This window comes from Rhinatrema bivittatum, chromosome 10, assembly GCF_901001135.1.
Source record: "Rhinatrema bivittatum chromosome 10, aRhiBiv1.1, whole genome shotgun sequence".
Lineage (NCBI taxonomy): Eukaryota > Metazoa > Chordata > Amphibia > Gymnophiona > Rhinatrematidae > Rhinatrema > Rhinatrema bivittatum.
This window is the reverse complement of record NC_042624.1, coordinates 23,451,831-23,469,262: the sequence shown is the minus strand read 5'-3', so window position 1 is coordinate 23,469,262 and position 17,432 is coordinate 23,451,831. Positions and strand designations below refer to the sequence as shown.

General features: G+C 44.8%; 1 protein-coding gene across 1 annotated transcript in view; it reads left to right on the top strand.

Moving 5' to 3' along the window:
- HMCN1 (hemicentin 1) overlaps positions 1-17,432 on the top strand; it is a 688,208-nt gene that overhangs the window by 267,400 nt on the left and 403,376 nt on the right.

Here is a 17,432-nt window from a genome sequence, read left to right as displayed (position 1 = left end):
CAATGTACTGAATGGGCTGTGAAGTCCAATAAACAGTTTTAGATGGATTGAGGCTGATATCTGTTGAGTCAGTTAATAATTCATCGCCGGCATTCTGTGATCCTGTAAGAAATTATTCATCCCCTTTTTAAAGCAGTATACTGAGCTTGCAGTGATCACGTCTTCAACTGGATTATTCTTAATGCTAGGTGCCATTTATGCAAATAATTGTTTTGTGTTCAAGGGTGACCAAAATGGTTTGGAGTCTATATCTAAAGACTTATGGGGAGAGGCAGAAGGATCTGAATATGTATGTCCTGGAAGAGAGAAGGTGTGAGAGAGACGAGATATACAGACCTTCAGATACCTGAAAGGTTTTAATGATGCACAATCATCAAACCTTTTCTGTTGGAAAGGAAACTGTACAACTAGGGGTCACAAAAAAACTCCAGGAGGGACGACTCAGAACCAGCCTCAGAAATATTTATTTAAGGGAAGGTGGTGGATGCATAGAATGCTCTTCCAGAAGAGTTGGTGAGGATGAAAACAGTAAAATTCAAAAGGGCATGGATCTCTAAAGGCTAGAGGTTGGAAATGAAGAAAAGGATGCATAGGGGTAACCTGCACAGAGCCGAAGCTACTACCCTTAACAGAAGGCCTGGGGATATTACTACTTTTAACCAATTAGCCTTGATGCTTTTGACGCAACTGCAACATTGCTCTTCACTTCAGCGGGTGGGGTGGGGGGGAGGGAATTGGATTCAGATGACAGCCAAGGCTGGGCCCCTGAGTTTTCCGACATCCAGCCGGGCACGGCTGGACGTCGGAGGTCACGGTGTGTGCGCATGCGCCTTCGCTGCCTTGAGCGCCCATATTGGACCTACAGGCGTGCACGTATTCACCTTCGCTGGCGGGGCTGCTGAAGCCGCTTTCTCTCGACGCTCTCTCTCGACGCCCTTCTACTGCTGCTGCTGGGGGCTTGCATGGCCGCGGCCAGGGCAAGTGAGCGGGGGCTGGGGGAAAGTTTGGGACTGTGAAAATTCGTCTCTCTCTGCTGGGGCTTGGATTGGGTTGGTTTGGTTTGGGACTGGGCGGCTAAGTTCACCACACTAACGCAAGGGTCAGGGTAGGCGGTAAATTAGGTTAAAGACGCGGCAAGATAGCAGGTTAAAAAGGCGATAGTCGGGGCGCACTTTACTGTATGGGAGGGAATAGCTAATTGTATCGTTTACATATCATATACATGCCGCGGGCGGAAAGGGATATGCGTCGAGTTAAAGAAGCGGTAAGGATCGGTAAAAACAGTGAATCGCGGGTTAGACTTATGCGGCGAAATTGGGAGTACACAGCGGGTTAGAAATGGGGTAACTGCGGCCGCGCTTTACTGTATCAGCCTGAATGTGAGTCCAAACTGGGAGCATTCTTTTTTTTTTTTTTTTTTAAATATGTGCACAATTACCTGTCCTGGGTGCACGATGCAATAAGCAAATGACCTGCTGTGCTAAAAAGGACATGCTAGGGATACATTTTGAGTCCTTATTGTGTCCATGGCGTCGGGCCTCAGGAGACATGGCTGTGCATGGGATAGCTCAATTTACGCATATCCATTTTTTCCCGTGGCAGCTATTTTATGGTAACAATAAGCATGCACAATATATGTGGCACAGAGCTTGTGTATTTTGGGTGTGTATTGTGCATCCTGAACTTCTTTTTTTTTTTTTTTTTTTACATCAAGACTTTTTTGCATGGTGCTGCTTTCTGTGGTTCTTCCTACTTAGTATTGCAACAATACGAAGTAGGAGGAACCAAAGAAGAGCAGTTTTTTTTTGTTTAAGTTGAACACTTGACGTGCGGGAAGACTTTATGCCAGCGACAGGCATAAAATTTAACGAGTTAAAAAGTGCTCTCTAGGTGCACAGGGATTTTTTGCATTGCTGGGTAATAGCTAATTGCCTCGTCTACATGGCATTTACATGTGATGAGCGCTGTTAGCTACGCCTTTGTTTGGACACGTGTTTTGTTGGACACGTGTTATTTCATCAGGGGTTTGGAAGTGCTTTCAAAATGTGCGTCCAACCACTCATTAAGCTGTGCGCTAGGCTGGGCGTACTTTATTGCATCGGTCCCATGTTTATTAAATCCTTAAATGTAGCAGATTTGTGAGAGAAGATTTCCCTTCGGTAAATCCATGCTGGTTGTGTCCCATTAAACTATGTCTATTTATATGATCTGTGATTTTGTTCTCTCGAATAGTTTGCACTATTTTTCCTGATACTGAATTTTGGCTGACCAGTCTATAGTTTCCCAGATCATCCCTGGAGCCCTTTTTAAATATCAGGGTTGCAATGGCCACCCTCCAGTCTTCGGGTACAATGGACGATTTTAATTCTTCCAACTTGTGAAGGAAGATTTTTTTTTTGGTGAAAATAGCCTCTTTCACCTCGCCTTTTAACCATGCCTATAATCATTTGGCCTACCTTCCATCTTTCTTAATGCAGGGAATACATCTGGACTCGCTTCTAAGATATTTTTAAACAATGCCCATGTCTGTTGAACATTCTTAAACTTTTCAGCTCCACTTTTCCAACTATTTTCCTCATTTTATCAACGTTTCCCTTTTGAAATGTTAGTGTTAGAGCTGGAGATTTACATATTGTCCCCCTTTCAACCATCGCCAGTTCACCAAGATCCTCCTAGTACTTCACCCTGAACTTCTCCCAGTTCACCCATGTTTCACAGAAATGAGCGGTCAAGACTTTTTTTTCTTCTTTTAAGTGCAACAAAATCACCAGAATTCACAGTTTGCACAATACAAATTCAGGCAGCTATGCAAAAGAATGGCCGTCTTCCATTTTAAATAGCTACTCAGATAAGTCAGTTATTATTAAGGGGCTGCCTATCCCTTCTTACATATATTCCTGGAGTCCTGGGTCTCCTTTTGACTTCCTCTCAGCCAGCCTGTACCCAGAATTCCCTATCTTAAGGTGGACCGAGTCCAGATAGCTAAGTCCTGTTCTTAAGGTGTTCCAGGGGTTCTGGATATGTATATCCTGTCACCACCAAGACCTCCCACCCAAAAACAGCAGACAACAGACGAGCCTGATATAAATTGCGCTAGTTAATTAGCAGGTGTAAAATTGCGCAAATAAGTTGCCTGATGTATTTGCAGAAATTTCTTAGAAAATAGCAACTTCCATGTGTACCTCTGGCCTCGCCCTTGAAAGCCTCTAGACCACTTTTTTTTTGTGTGGGTAAATGTGCACACGAAACCAAAAATTCGCACATAATTTTGGTATTTATAAAATAGCATATACCGAAATACAAATTACTTATATGCCTATATGCTAATTTTACGCATGTAACGCCTTTGAGATTTTACTCATTAATTTATACCTGTTATGAACCCTCCTGTAGTGGTGCTACGGGAGGCCCCTTACCTTTTCCTGGAGGCCGCTCCAAGCCAGGGTCTCGCCTGCGAACTGTCCAGGATTTGCTCCAGGGCCTGGGAGGCCTCGATGTCCGTGGGGCCTGCCTGAAGCTGCTCGTACTTGCATGGATTTCCTGGTTTGGGCCACGCCCTTCCCTAGAGGCCGGCCCGCAGCACTTCTCCGTAGTTATAGGGCCTGCCAAACTCCTCCCAGGGAGTCGCCGGTCTGCAGCCCTATAAAAGGACTTCAACTTCAGTCTTGTCTTGGCCTTGCATCAGCGTGAGTTCCCTCTGGAGTCTCCTGCCTGCCAGAGCTTTGTAAGGTCTTCCGTTCTTCGTGGAGCTCCTCTTCTTGTCTGCTTTTATACTTCATCTTCGTGTCTTGATGTCTGCCTGAGGTCCCTGACCATGTCCTGATGTTCTGCCATGATCTTCCTCATCCTATTGTGTCTGCCTGCTAAGATGTCCTTCCCTGCATCTTCGTCTGGTGCTCCTGAGCCTTCCGGTACCTGTGAGGCCGGGGGTCCCTCGGATGAGGTTGTGCCCGAGTGGACCAGCCCACAGGTGGACTGTGTGTCCTGTGCTCCGAAGCTTCCGTTCCCGCCAGCCTTAGAGGGAGCTTTGGGTGACACTGGCTTCGTCATTGGAGTCCCTCTTTGCCTGGACCTTTCCTGCGCTGTCCCGTTCTCCTCGTGGTCCGTGACCAGCCTGTAAGGGCTGTGTAGGGCGCGTAGTGGGACAGGGTGGTCCGCGACTCAGTCCCGTGGGTGGGCTGAGTAGGGCGCCCTGAGAGACAGTGCCAGTGTCCTCCTGCCTTGTGTTTGGTCTGTATGGATGTCAAGTTCCTCGTCATGCCCGTGATGCCGTCGCATCAGCCAAGTGTCTACGTGAAGGATCCCGTCGCATCAACCCTGTGTCTACGTCAAGGATGCCGTCGCATCGACCTTAGTCCTGTCTATGTGTCAAGGCCTCCGTCTGCCCTCAACCTCAGGCCAGGCCTGCTGCTCCAATGCCGATCAAGCGGCAGGTCCGAAAGGGCTCGGGACAGTCGGAGGACCGTTCCCCTACCAACATCACATGTTGTTGGCTCTGGGAGCTTGCAGGTCTGGCAGAGGGTCAGCCCATCAGCCATGCGAAGCCACCGTCAACCCTCGGCTCGGCCCTGAAGGTCTGGGCTCGGGCTGAGGCCCAAGGGCACATTAAACACCCCCAATCTCAACAATACCTGAGGTAATAAGGGTGAAGTGACTTGCCCAATGTCTGCAGGAGTGTTGGCAGGATTTGAACCTTGGTTTGTAGCCTGCTGATCTAAGCACTAGGCTACTCTTCCACAAATTTATGAAAGGCAGGTCCATTATCAATTATTAGCTAGAAAGATTTGGGTGTCACCACCTCTTAATTCGGGAGTGGACAACATGGAATGGACTTCCCCATTAGGATGTGCCAGATAATTCCTGATTGGCCACTATGCCATACAGGATGCTGGGCTCAATGGACAAGTGATCTGACCCAGCAAGGCACTTCTTATGATCTGCACAGTAAAGGTGTGCATTCATTTTAAACAAATAGCACATCTGAACTGAAAATAGCTTTGAATGAAAGTGTTCAGATATTTTCATTTTGTTAAAAAAAAAAAAAAAAAAGCAGCGGAGCCAGGCAGATGAAAAGCAGCAGAAAATAATACATGTATGGGTCACAGGACAAGAGGCTGAAAAACAAAAAAAAAACCAAATTCCGAAAACAAAAATGACGGGCCTACACATCCCTATTCATCCTCTTGTCCTGCTATGACCCGAGAATGTATTACTTTCAGCTGCTTTTCATTCTCCCATAGTATGAGGCTCATATTAGATTGTAAACATCTAACTAGTGATTTCCTTTGCTGAAACCTAATTAACAGTGTCCAGTCGCAGACAAAAACACTTAGGAAATGGATCCAGCTTTTAGTTTTCTCTCTCCAATGGAGGATGACAGCCTTCTCTTGGCAAACTGAGCCTGAATACGTTATCTCTGTGGACAAGCTGCCATCGCACGAAGAGCTCAAGGAAAGAGATTAATGCTGGATTTCCAGTAGTTATTAAAACAAGTGCGTTGTGTTCAAGGCCGTCAGAAGCAAAAAAAAAAAAAAGACAGAAACAGTTTTAGCGTTTTTTTATTATGTCCATGGGGTTTCAATTATCTTCCAAGTGTCTACACACCAGCTGGGAGATTTAAAGCACCAAGTAAATTGCTACTTGGCCAGTTTTCACGGTACAGCATGGAGGATTTGGTGCTGCCCCAGCAGAATCTTTTTTTTTTTTTTAGTCTTGATAAATTTTATCCGGGTAATGACATACCTTTTCTAAAAATTTTCCGGTCTGCAGGTAACATTTAGCTAAATTAAACCCATCATTTTGCTCCCTAAATGCTATCCAGATGAGTGCCCTAAAAACAGTTGGAGAAGAAATAGCTCCCATGGTAGCCAAATTTGTGAACTTATCTTTTGCCCAAGGTCATCTATCTGATCCATTCAAGGTGACTACTGTATGACCTGAAAAGTTCTGCTGCTGATCCCTCTGAGCTATCAAGCTCTAGACCGATATCCACCTTGCCTTTTAAGTCATTCATTCTTTGGCTCATGAACGACTGATTACCTGGAAGACAATAGCGTGTTGAATCCTAATCAATTTGGTTTTAGAAAAACAAAATCACAGTATGGAAACTTTCTATTTCTAGCCATAACAGTCCCTCTCCCACGTGGTTTTTATATTGTTCAAGAATACATTCTTGTACTCCTGGATATATCAGCTGCGTTTAATACCATTGATCATAACATCCTATCTAAAAGTTCAAAGAATTTAGCTTCACAGGCACAGTACTTAAACGGTTCAACTTTTATCTATCCAACTGCAAACAGCAGGTTCTACTAAGAGGTGGAAAGTCGGAATATTGAATAAAACTGTAATGCCACAAGGCTCTGCACTCTATCATCTTGTTCAATATGTATTGTATTTAGCGCCATTGTGTCCTTGGTGGACTGGGTTTCATCTTTCATATATAGGCTGATATACAATTTTTTGTCCCAGTCCGTCTCTCAATTTCCTCATTTAAAGAACTAAAATCTATCTCTCTGTAATACTGAAGTGGCTTTTTCATAATAGGCTGTCATTAAATATTACAAAAACCAAAATCATGAGGGCGCAGAGATAAGACGCGAACCAACTTGCCTGCGAACGCTGTCTGAGACCGGGTGAGAGAGTTCCTCTCCAACGCGAGTGCTCCAGCTCTGCGGACCGGCGTCGTGACGTCGAAGGGCGGCCCCGGGGCGGAACCCGGAAGTGCCCCATTTAAGCGGGGCATCCTGGAACTAAAACTGAGGGCGCAGAGATAAGACATGAACCAACTTGCCTGCGAACGCTGTCTGAGACCGGGTGAGAGAGTTCCTCTCCAACGCGAGTGCTCCAGCTCTGCGGACCGACGTCGTGATGTCGAAGGGCGGCCCCGGGGCGGAACCCGGAAGTGCCCCATTTAAGAGGGGCATCAAGCGGCGCGCCGCTAAAGCCGCGCGCGCTTAAGGGGCGCGCGGTGTAACGGCTTTGCCCGGCTTCGCCTGGAGTCGTCGGGGCGTCGGCAACACTATCTAAGTTGGACAATCTAAAGAGGTACTGTTTAATAATTATCCTTATAAAGTATTTTCATTTCTCTGCTTAAGACTCTGTTGTTCGTTAGTAATTGACATCATAATCAGAGCATAACTGCGGTATATCTTGGACATTTCTATGAACCATGCCTCCAAAACGTAAGGGGAAAGTGAGGGTTTTTCCCCCACTTCCCCTACCATCACCAATACAACAGGAAATAAGCAGATTCATGCTCTCCCCTGCTTTGAATTTAGAGAAGATCAAGGAATCCGGTGTGCCACTTAACCAGGGAGGGCTAAGCAGGCCTGCGGATGAGACTTCTCTAAGCCCGAATACCGGCATACCACCTGCGCAAAGACTGGTGGGTTTGAGTCCTGAGGGAGCTTCAGCCGAAGGCAACGGAGGTGAAGCACCTGCTACCAGGAGTGCTACTCCAACCACTGTGGAAACTGGTTTGGAGATAGCAACTCCTCTAGATGGGAATATTGAACATCTAACCCAGGGTAATAGTCCAGGTTTACCCACTCGTCCAGCGGTGGTAACCCTCGAGATATTGTGGGAAATGATGGTGGGTTTGTCAGCTAATATAAAAGGATTAGAAAATAAAGTAGATGTGCTAGTGGTTGGGAATCAACAAGAAAAGCTACATGTTCAGAAACAGATTAAGGACTCAGTTGACAGGATAAAAGGATTAGAAGAATCTCAAAAGAAAAATTTAGAATTTCAGGCAGCTGTTGTCAAAGACAGGGGAATAATTACTAGGAGACTAGAGACTCTAGAGAATAGTGCCAAGAAATACAATTTACGATTTTTGAATTTTCCTAGAGTGATTGGGGAATTACCCTCAGTCACTCTGAAAAAATTTCTGAAGGATATACTTGGCATTACCTCTGGAGAAAATATATCTTTAGTAAATTGTTATTTTTTGCCCAAAAATAGAAATGTTAATAGATCAGAGTTGCCATTCCAAGGAGACCTCACTAATTTTCTCGAGTCAAGTGCTCAGATCATTGATTGGGGAACCCTTTTGGTAAATTTTTCCCTTATAAGTGATATAAATCTTATAATGAAGAGTTACTTTCAGAAGTACCCTGTCAACTATTTGGAGAAACCAGTCAAAATATTCCCTGATCTGGCACATACTACTCAATTAAGGAGAAGAGCTTTCTTAACGTTGCGCCAGGAGGTGACTTCGTTGGGATATACCTTTACACTAAGATTTCCGTGTAAGTGTATATTAAGAAAACAGAACGATATTTTTGTTTTCTTTATACCCGAACAATTAAAAGAGTTTCTAGAGCAAAGGAAAATCCCATCTTCATCACCAATCGCGAATCAGTAAGAATAAGAGTGATAACAGGTATTATGAGAGAGGCCATTTTAGTTCAATAAGATATTTCTGTGATTAATCTCCCCTTGTTTTCTTTCTAACGATTCAACTTGCTCTCAAGTTTGTTTGATATTAATGAAACTGAGTTGGTACTTTAGGATTACTTTTGTTATATAGTGAAGAAATTGATTTTCCTTTAATTTTTTTAGTGCAACTCAATTCATGTATTTCTAAATGCAAATTTATTTATGTTTGTATTTTTTTTGAAAATGAGAAATAAAGTATAAAAAAAAAAACAAAATCATATTCTTGACATGATCTACTTCTGTAGATGAATTACTGAAATTGAAATTCGTGGAATCTTAGATTGCAGTCGCCGCCTATGTTTGTGATCTTGGTGTTCTCCTCAGCTCTAGATTGTCCATGAAAGTACATGTTTGTCACCTATTAAAAACCAGGTATTACAAACTTTGCATATTAAGAAGAATAAGACTAGAGCCTGAGGACTTCCGACAGTTTATCAGATTCTCAAATTTTCAGGAATTGACTACTATAACTCCCTTTTGATGGGACTCCCCAGTAATACTATTTGACCTCTTCACTACAGAATTCTGCTGCCGGGGAGTACTAAATATGAGACCTGTTCTATCCATGCTCTATTGGTTACCAATTCAATTCAGAATTAAATATACATTTATGATCCTAACCCAAATTATAAGTCACATCTATGAAAACATATCTCTTGGCACAGTGCTTCCTATACATACTCCTCAATGTAATTTGAGGTAATCCCCATGTGGATAGTCTCCACAGTTCATCAAGCACCCTGGAGTAAAGGTAGAAATCCATGTAATATAAATTGCTGGTCCAATGTTATGGAACACAATGCCTGCACAACATCGGATTATGACTGATCCCATACAATAAAGACTTTTGAAATAAAAAAAAATATTAAAAACTTGGTGGTTTCAACAGGTTTTTGGGACACCAAACTCTTGAATTTACATCTTTCCATTTATGGTACCTCACTATGGCATGAAATGTAAAGGATAAGTGTGCTTCAACAGAATGACTGGTATCCACCATGCCACTACGCCTTGCTGCTCTACCCCTCCTGCTACACCATGTGCCACTCCGCCTTGCTGCTCTACCCCTCCTGCTACACCATGTGCCACTCCGCCTTGCTGCTCTACCCCTCCTGCTACACCATGTGCCACTCCGCCTTGCTGCTCTACCCCTCCTGCTACACCATGTGTCACTCCGCCTTGCTGCTCTACCCCTCCTGCTACACCATGTGCCACTCCGCCTTGCTGCTATACCCCTCCTGCTACACCATGTGCCACTCCGCCTTGCTGCTCTACACCTCCTGCTACACCTCACGGCTCTTTGTGCCACTCAGCTTTGCTTTACATCTTGGAGTTCTTTCTGTCATTGCGCCTTGTAGTCATACTCAGACCTTACACCTTAAGTTGTTCTTGCCAGTCTGGAGTGTGTAGGTCATAGTCCTGTTTTTTATGATGTTTGTTAATATTTCCTTTTATGTATGGAAATATTGTGAATCGCCATGAACTTTGGAGTGTGCAGTAAATAATGTTAAATAAACTTAGGGGTTTAAATAGGTTTTATCTGGGTTAGTCTTGAGCTTAGTTGAACAAACCATATTTGAATATTGACTTCTAGGTATCTGAAAGTAGAACTGCTGTGTGTGAATGCAGTCTTTTTTTTTTTTTTTTATAAATTGGTTAAAGGTAAGGTATAAGAGGTTTCTGTAGTAAGCAGGATGGCGTACAATGGTTTAGATGACTGCTGGGATAGACTGCTGCATAGCTTACAGGTTAGCACTGGAATTTGGAGCTTTACACAGTAAAGCAGTAGTGACGTGCCAGAAGAAAAAATGTTGTTTTGTTTTGTTCATTCATTTCATAAGGACCCCAATTCATTTCTTTAGTTTCAAAGTAAAAAAAAAAATGCTTTTCATTTGATTTGCTTTTTGTTTTCCATTAAACTCCATGGGGGAAGCATTCTCAGCCTATACTGGCTCCAGAATTAGGATTTGCTCATCAATTCTCATGAAACGTGGGAAGAAATCATCAGAAGTGAAAAAGAGCTCCAAGCTATCTAGTCTGTGGCAAAGTGGCATGAAGAGGCTAAAGCTCCTTAAAGGGGTAAAGCAGTACCAGCATTGGCAGGAGTTTCCCAAGGCATCTTCAGAGAAGCAAAGAAGAAAACTAGTGTGGGACGAGCAATCCAAGACTCCAGCAAGAGGGGCATAAACCCGTAATAGCAGCATGAGAAGCAAATTGGTACCAAGAGTGGCATCAGGATCCTAAAGCACCATGAAGGTGGAACGAAGCAGGAAAAACCCCAAGGCCCTGATAAAGGGGCCAAGCAGCACAAAGAGTGGTTTCAAGACACCAAAACAACAGGAGAGATACCAAGCAGCCTCCAGACTGGCACGAAGAACAGGTTTAAGGTGTGAGGTATGACTGCAAGGCACAGTGACAGAAAGAAATCCAAGGTGTAAAATCTTGGCTTGGCAGCAAAGCTGAGTGGCACATGGTGTAGCAGGAGGGGTATAGCAGCAAGGCGGAGTGACACATGGTGTAGCATGAGGGGTATAGCAGCAAGGCGGAGGGCACATGGTGTAGCAGGAGGGGTATAGCAGCAAGGCGGAGTGGCACATGGTGTAGCAGGAGGGGTATAGCAGCAAGGCGGAGTGGCACATGGTGTAGCAGGAGGGGTATAGCAGCAAGGCGGAGTGACACATGGTGTAGCATGAGGGGTATAGCAGCAAGGCGGAGTGGCACATGGTGTAGCAGGAGGGGTATAGCAGCAAGGCGGAGTGGCACATGGTGTAGCAGGAGGGGTATAGCAGCAAGGTGGAGTGGCCTGGAAGATGCCTGTCGTGTTGTTGAAGGATACTTTTCCTTTGTTGGATGCAGAACATGAAAATGGACTGTGATAAGTATTATTTTCTAGAAATAAGCTTTTATTGGCTTTTCAAACAAGCATTCACCTAATCCTTCCATATTCCTGACCTCAAAGCAATTGTAATATAATTATTGTTCCCATCTTCCAGATATTATTAATCTCTCTCTAGGTCACCCTGACCACTTTCTCCCTCTCCCCCGTTCCTTCAATATCCCTGTTATATGTAACTTTTATTTTCCATTCTCTCTGTTAGTTATTCTCCCCCAGTTATTTGTAAACCGTAGTGATATCCATTTGAATGTCGGCATATAAAAGTTTTAAATAAATAAATATTACATTCCCTGATTGAACTGCTCCATCCAATCTGCCCGCAAGCTTCTTATGGTAGTATCTGCCGTACCATGCAGGTTACCCCCATGTTTCTCTTAAGGATAGTAACTGCCATTCTATGCATTCATCCCCAAGCCTTATGATAAGGGTAGTAATATTTACAATCAGAAACAAGCAACTGTCAAACTCATAACAAAATTACTGCTAGCAACAATTTCACTGAGTGATGAGCCTTTTTGAAAATTCAAACAATGCTGCTTGACGTGCTTTGCTTTTGGATTTGGCCATTGAAACAGTCCTGTGCTTTTTCCCTTGAGTCTGTGTATCAGATTCAGTACCCCAGAATGCAAAAGACAGGGCCCATGTTGGTTGTCATCTGAATCCAATTCCCCTTTTACCTCCCTGCCGTCCAAGCAGAGAGTCATGTTGCAATTGTATCAAAAGCATCAAGGCTTATTCGTTAAGGGTAGTAATTCCTTCTGTTAAGGGCAATACCACCACACTGAGCAGGTTACCTCCATGCTTTATCAGTACCCCAGACTGTAAAATGTCAGAGCCCTTGTTGGTTGTTTTCTGAATCCAATTCCCCTGTTCCCCCTTTAACCTACAGCTCCCATCTTCCCCTGTGCATATCTTCCCATAATCAGCAAAAAAGGAATATGTCATTTAACTCCCAGGCTGTGAGAGGCTGCAGGTAGGCTCTGTTTATATCCGCTCCAGATGGCCAAAAAGATTTGTCACCATCTAAAAATAGAAGCGCTAGCCCTGTTTTCCATCTGCATGGTGCTATGAAACAAATTACGCCACTGCCAGTATGAGGGCACCATGTTAATCATCCAAGATAGCAATATTGGGGTAGATTTTCAAAGGGGTACGCGCGTACCCCCCGAAAACCTACCCCAAACCCCCCCTGCGCGCCGAGCCCCGGGACACGCATAAGTCCCGGGGCTTGCATGGAGCGGCGTGTCGGGGGGTGTGCCAGGAGTGATGCAGCGTTTCGTGGGCGTGTCCGGGGTGTGGTTCTGGCCCGGGGGCGTGACAGCGGTCCCTGGACCAGCCCCCGGACCGGAACATGGCGCGCGGCAGCTGGCCCGGCGTGCGTAAAGTTACGCTTGCTTCCAGGCACTTGGACTACTTTTCTAATTATTGGAACCTCACTGTCAGGATGCCCTAATTCTAATGCATCATTAGTATCCTTTGAAGATACCTCTCTCCGAACCATGCGCTGCTGAGTGACTGTCGGCTTTCCCCTTTGTTCTAGTTTAAAAGCTGCTCTATCTCCTTTTTAAAGGTTAGCACCAGCAGTCTGGTTCCACCCTGGTTAAGGTGGAGCCCATCCCTTCAGAAGATACTCCCCCGTTCCCCAAAAGGTTCCCCAGTTCCTAACAAAACTGAATCCCTCTTCCTTGCACCATCGTCTCATCCAAGCATTGAAACTCCGGAGCTCTGCCTGCCTCTGGTGACCTGCGCGTGGAACAGGGAGCATTTCAGAGAATGCTACCATAGAGGTTCTGGATCTAAGTTTTCTACCTAAGAGCCTAAATTTGGCTTCCAGAACCTCCCTCCCACATTTTCCTATGTCGTTGGTGCCCACATGTACCACGACAGCCGGCTCCTCCCCAGCACCGTCTAAAATCCTATCTAGGTGATGCGTGAGGACCGCCACCTTCGCACCAGGTAGGCATGTTACCAGGCGATCCTCACGCCCACCCGCCACCCAGCTATCTACATTCCTAATAATCGAATCACCAACTATGACGGCCGACCTAACCCTTCCCTCCTGGGCAGTAGGCCTTGGGGAGATATCCTCAGTGCGAAAGGACAATGCATCACCTGGAGAGCAGGTCCTTGCTACAGGATCCTTTCCTGCTGCACCCAGTTGATGCTCTCCCATCCTGAGACCTTCTTCCTCAAAGGCAACACCAGGGCTGCCAGTCTGAAGTTGGGAATTGGCTACTATGTCCCTGAAGGTCTCATCTATATACCTCTCTGTCTGCCTCAGCTCCTCCAGGTCTTCCACTCTAGCCTCCAGAGATCGGACTCATTCTCTGAGAGCCAGGAGCTCTTTGCATCGCATGCACATGTACAACTTCTCACCGGTGGGTAAAAAGTCATACATGTGACACTCGATGCAAAAGACTGGGAAGCTGCTGGACTGCTGCCTTCATCTCAATTTTGATCAGTTCCTAGTTAAGTTTTAGGTTGCTAAGGGAGTAGGAATGTGTCTAACGTCCTTTAAATGTATTAGTGATCGAATTCTCAAAGTTTTTTGATTTGTTTTTTTTGTGAAAGTGGCACCTGCCTATAAATTAAGGGATGAGCTAGGGGTGGGAGGGTTGGGAAATACAAACAGTCTTTCAGTTAAATTCTAGCCCAGTAGTTCTCAACAGGTACGTTACAAGGTCATAGAAGGAGTGTCGCAGAAGGCTTTTCTTTTCTCATCAGTCTGGACAGTTGGCTGATTTCACCTTTATTGGGTATGACAGGAAGCTGCTCTTGCTTCCTTCTCCTCTTCCTGGCCCTGTGGGAGGTTCTTCCTTTCTCTCTCACCTGGCAGTGAGGCTGCTGATGCTCGCTTCACCTCATGGGGCCTGGACATGAAAAGCAGGAACATGAGGGAGAGGTGCGTGCTCTATAGATCCACTGCCGACTTCCGCTGCCTCCTCTTCTTTCTCTCCTCATTGCTCCTTGCCCTCTGCCCTCATCTGCTGCTGGTAAAGCGGGAGGGAGTCTCTGGATTGGACTGAATGCTTTTATGCTGACTGGGAGCCAAGAGGAGGGGGGAAATATGCTGGACAGGAAGACCTTGGGAGATAGGGAGTCAGGAGACTGCTGGGTAGGAAAGGTAGGGGAAAGGAGGTTGGGGTTGCTGGGTAAGGAGAGGTGGAGGAAGGAGGGGCTGGAGCTGTTGGGCAGGGAGGAGAGAAAAATGGAGGTGTGGGGTGGCAGGGTTGGGGGATAGTGCGGGGAATGGGAGATACTGAGCAGGAAGGGATAGGAAAGAGGTGGTCAGAGGGATTCTGGGTAGGGAAGGATAGGGAGGGAGGGAGCATGGGGAAGAGGATGTGGGGTGGGGGTGACAGGGATATGAGGAAGTGAAGGGATGATTGAGTAGTTGGGGGCATGGAGGGGAGTGACCGGGTACAAGGGCCATCCTATGTCAGTTCTGAGAATTTGCATTTCTTCTCTCTTTGAACTTTGCTTGGTGTAGGAGGAAATATATTTCTGTTTCCAGTCTCCATGCAGAAGGTGATCTTGGGGTTTCCATTCCAGGTTTTGTTGTAATTTGTGGTCTTTATTCTATATTTGGTGAAGGCAGGTCTGTCTGCGCTCTGTGTGTTTGTGACTGAGATGAGGGACTTTACTAGAGGTTTGTATCAGCCTTATTTGTTGTATTTTCTCAGTGTTATATTGCACTGGTGGCGAGCTGCTGCCTTTTCATGGGCAGGGCTATTGCTGTTTCATTTCTTGGAGTTAGCGCTGCTGAAGTATGGCAGGTTTGATAGGCAGGTACAGAGTGGGGTGGGTTTCTATTTTACCACACACCTGGTAGTAGGGGGAGTTTGTGGTGCTGTTATTAAGATGACTCCAGAACCACAATATCTTTTTTTGTATGATGAGTTGTACAGGGAAATGTCTTAGTTCTGCTCTGCACCCATTGTTAGGGAGCAGGAAATTCCTGTGGATGCAGAGTATAGGTTCATATTTAGTCCCATGATGGTCATGTGTTCAGTGTGCCATGCGTGTGAGCTTCATCTCTCAGGTGTGTCCTGATAGAAGAAAGGTGGAGAACCACTGCTCTAGCCTATAGACTCTTGTATGACTCCTGCAACTAATGGAGAGATGAGAGATAGAAGGATCTTCTATTAAGCTTCCCTTACCATTTCTTGAATCTGTCCATGTTTAGTTTACCTCAAGGAACCCAACTATCTCTTGGCTGCAGGACAGCGAGGAATCAGCTCCTTTATGCTGCCAGCTCGTGCTCTGCGCTGGTTGACTGTCCATCCTCTAGACAGGCTTTCTGATGATCTGAGCTCCATTAAGTTTGAAGAATTATGAACCTTGCATCACAATCCAACATACACTTGTCAGTCAGGATAAGACTTTTTAAAATTGTTTTCAAAAAAAGGTGCTACAATCCAAACTCCGTTGCTGAAATAAAGAGCAGAGAGACTATGAGCAGGCCATTTACTCTTCCTTTGGTATAGCAGTAAACTCTAAAGAGAAACATTCCACCACCTAAGATAATCACCTGATTGAAGTACCTCATGGTGCGCTTAGAAGTTCAGCATGTTGAGTTAATACAGTACACGTGGACCTTCTTGAGTCTGTTTCAGAAACTGAGGATCTTCCTGTGTTTGAAGGCACAAAGTTCTTATATTGAGCAGCTGCAAGTTTTGAAGGTCATGAGTATAAAATCTTGCTTCAGACTCTGATGTCATAAGAAGAAATATTGCATGTGAGTACTCTGCTTTTAATTTGTTACCGCATTTAGATTTGTGTCAACAGAAGAAATAAAAATATAATAAATCATGCTCAGATATTTCATTAGTAAGATTTAGGGTTTTTTGAATTTCTCTCTCTGTTTTTCTTTTCTTTCAAATGGATAACACAGTCCTTGGGTCAGACATTAGCATGGTTAGAGTGACATTTAACTGGAATTGGCTGAGCAGAGCTGCAGTCGTCATATTCATTGGGTTATTCTTATCTAGCACTAGTAATCAACATCTTTCTTGAGATTATTCCAGAATTTTATTTTTTAAATAAATACCATAATTGGTTGTGTTTGTTCAGTTTCAAGTACCTCATTAACATGCAAAATCCCATATCATTACTTGGTGCCAGATTGGAATTTTAGTGGTAATATCACTTAAAAGAGCTCCAAGACTACATCTGCTAAAGTATTAAAATATTGCTAGCTGAAATGCTAGATTTCTACTGGGTTTATTTGCATATACCATATTTTCCGGTGTATAAGTTGCAGGGTTTTTGGTTTTTTTTGGCGATTTCAGGGACTGCGACCTATATACTGTCATATTCTCACTACCAAATTAAAAACACAAAACAAAAAATGAGTCCCATGCCTGCCCATGTTTCAAAAAGCCAAGCAGCCCAAGGCTCATGCCAGCTCTCCTGGCCGCAATGTCACAGTAATTAATCTGGGGCGGTTTAAATCGCCACCCCAGACCTTTCAAAAGTTGTTGTTTACATTGCCTGCGCTGCTGCTATGGGTGGCTTCGGCTTGCACTCTTTAAACCCAACAGCATGCACCACCTCCAACGCCGTACACCACCCCACCTATCCAAGTAAAAAGGAAGGAGCATCGTGATGGAATAAATATGAATAAAAGCAGCGTCCCGCCTCACATGCTCTGCTCTCGGACACTCATTTTTTTACCTAGGCCCGAGGCGTCTTCAGAGTTGCGATGTCCTGTGAGGTTAGTAAATGGAAGATGCCTGGGAAGCGGGAGCATTCACTCTGGTGCCATTGCACGCCTCTTGGATCTCTCTCTCTCTCTCTCTTTTAATTCTGCTGTCGTTCGGCACTCACTACGGTCATGCTTGGTCGTTAGCTCGTAGGGCTGATCTTCTCACAGGCATAAATACCAGTGGGTGCATCTTATATACCGGTGTGACTTATCTACTGAACTTTTCGTGAAAAGGCTTGTTTACAGGGGTATGCGACATATATAAGGGTGCAGCCTATACACCAGAAAATACGGTTGTACCCGACAGCAAAATACTGAACACGCTTTGGTGTCCTTTTGTGGATTACAAACAGGCTAAAAGACAGGAAACAGAGAGTAGGATTAAAT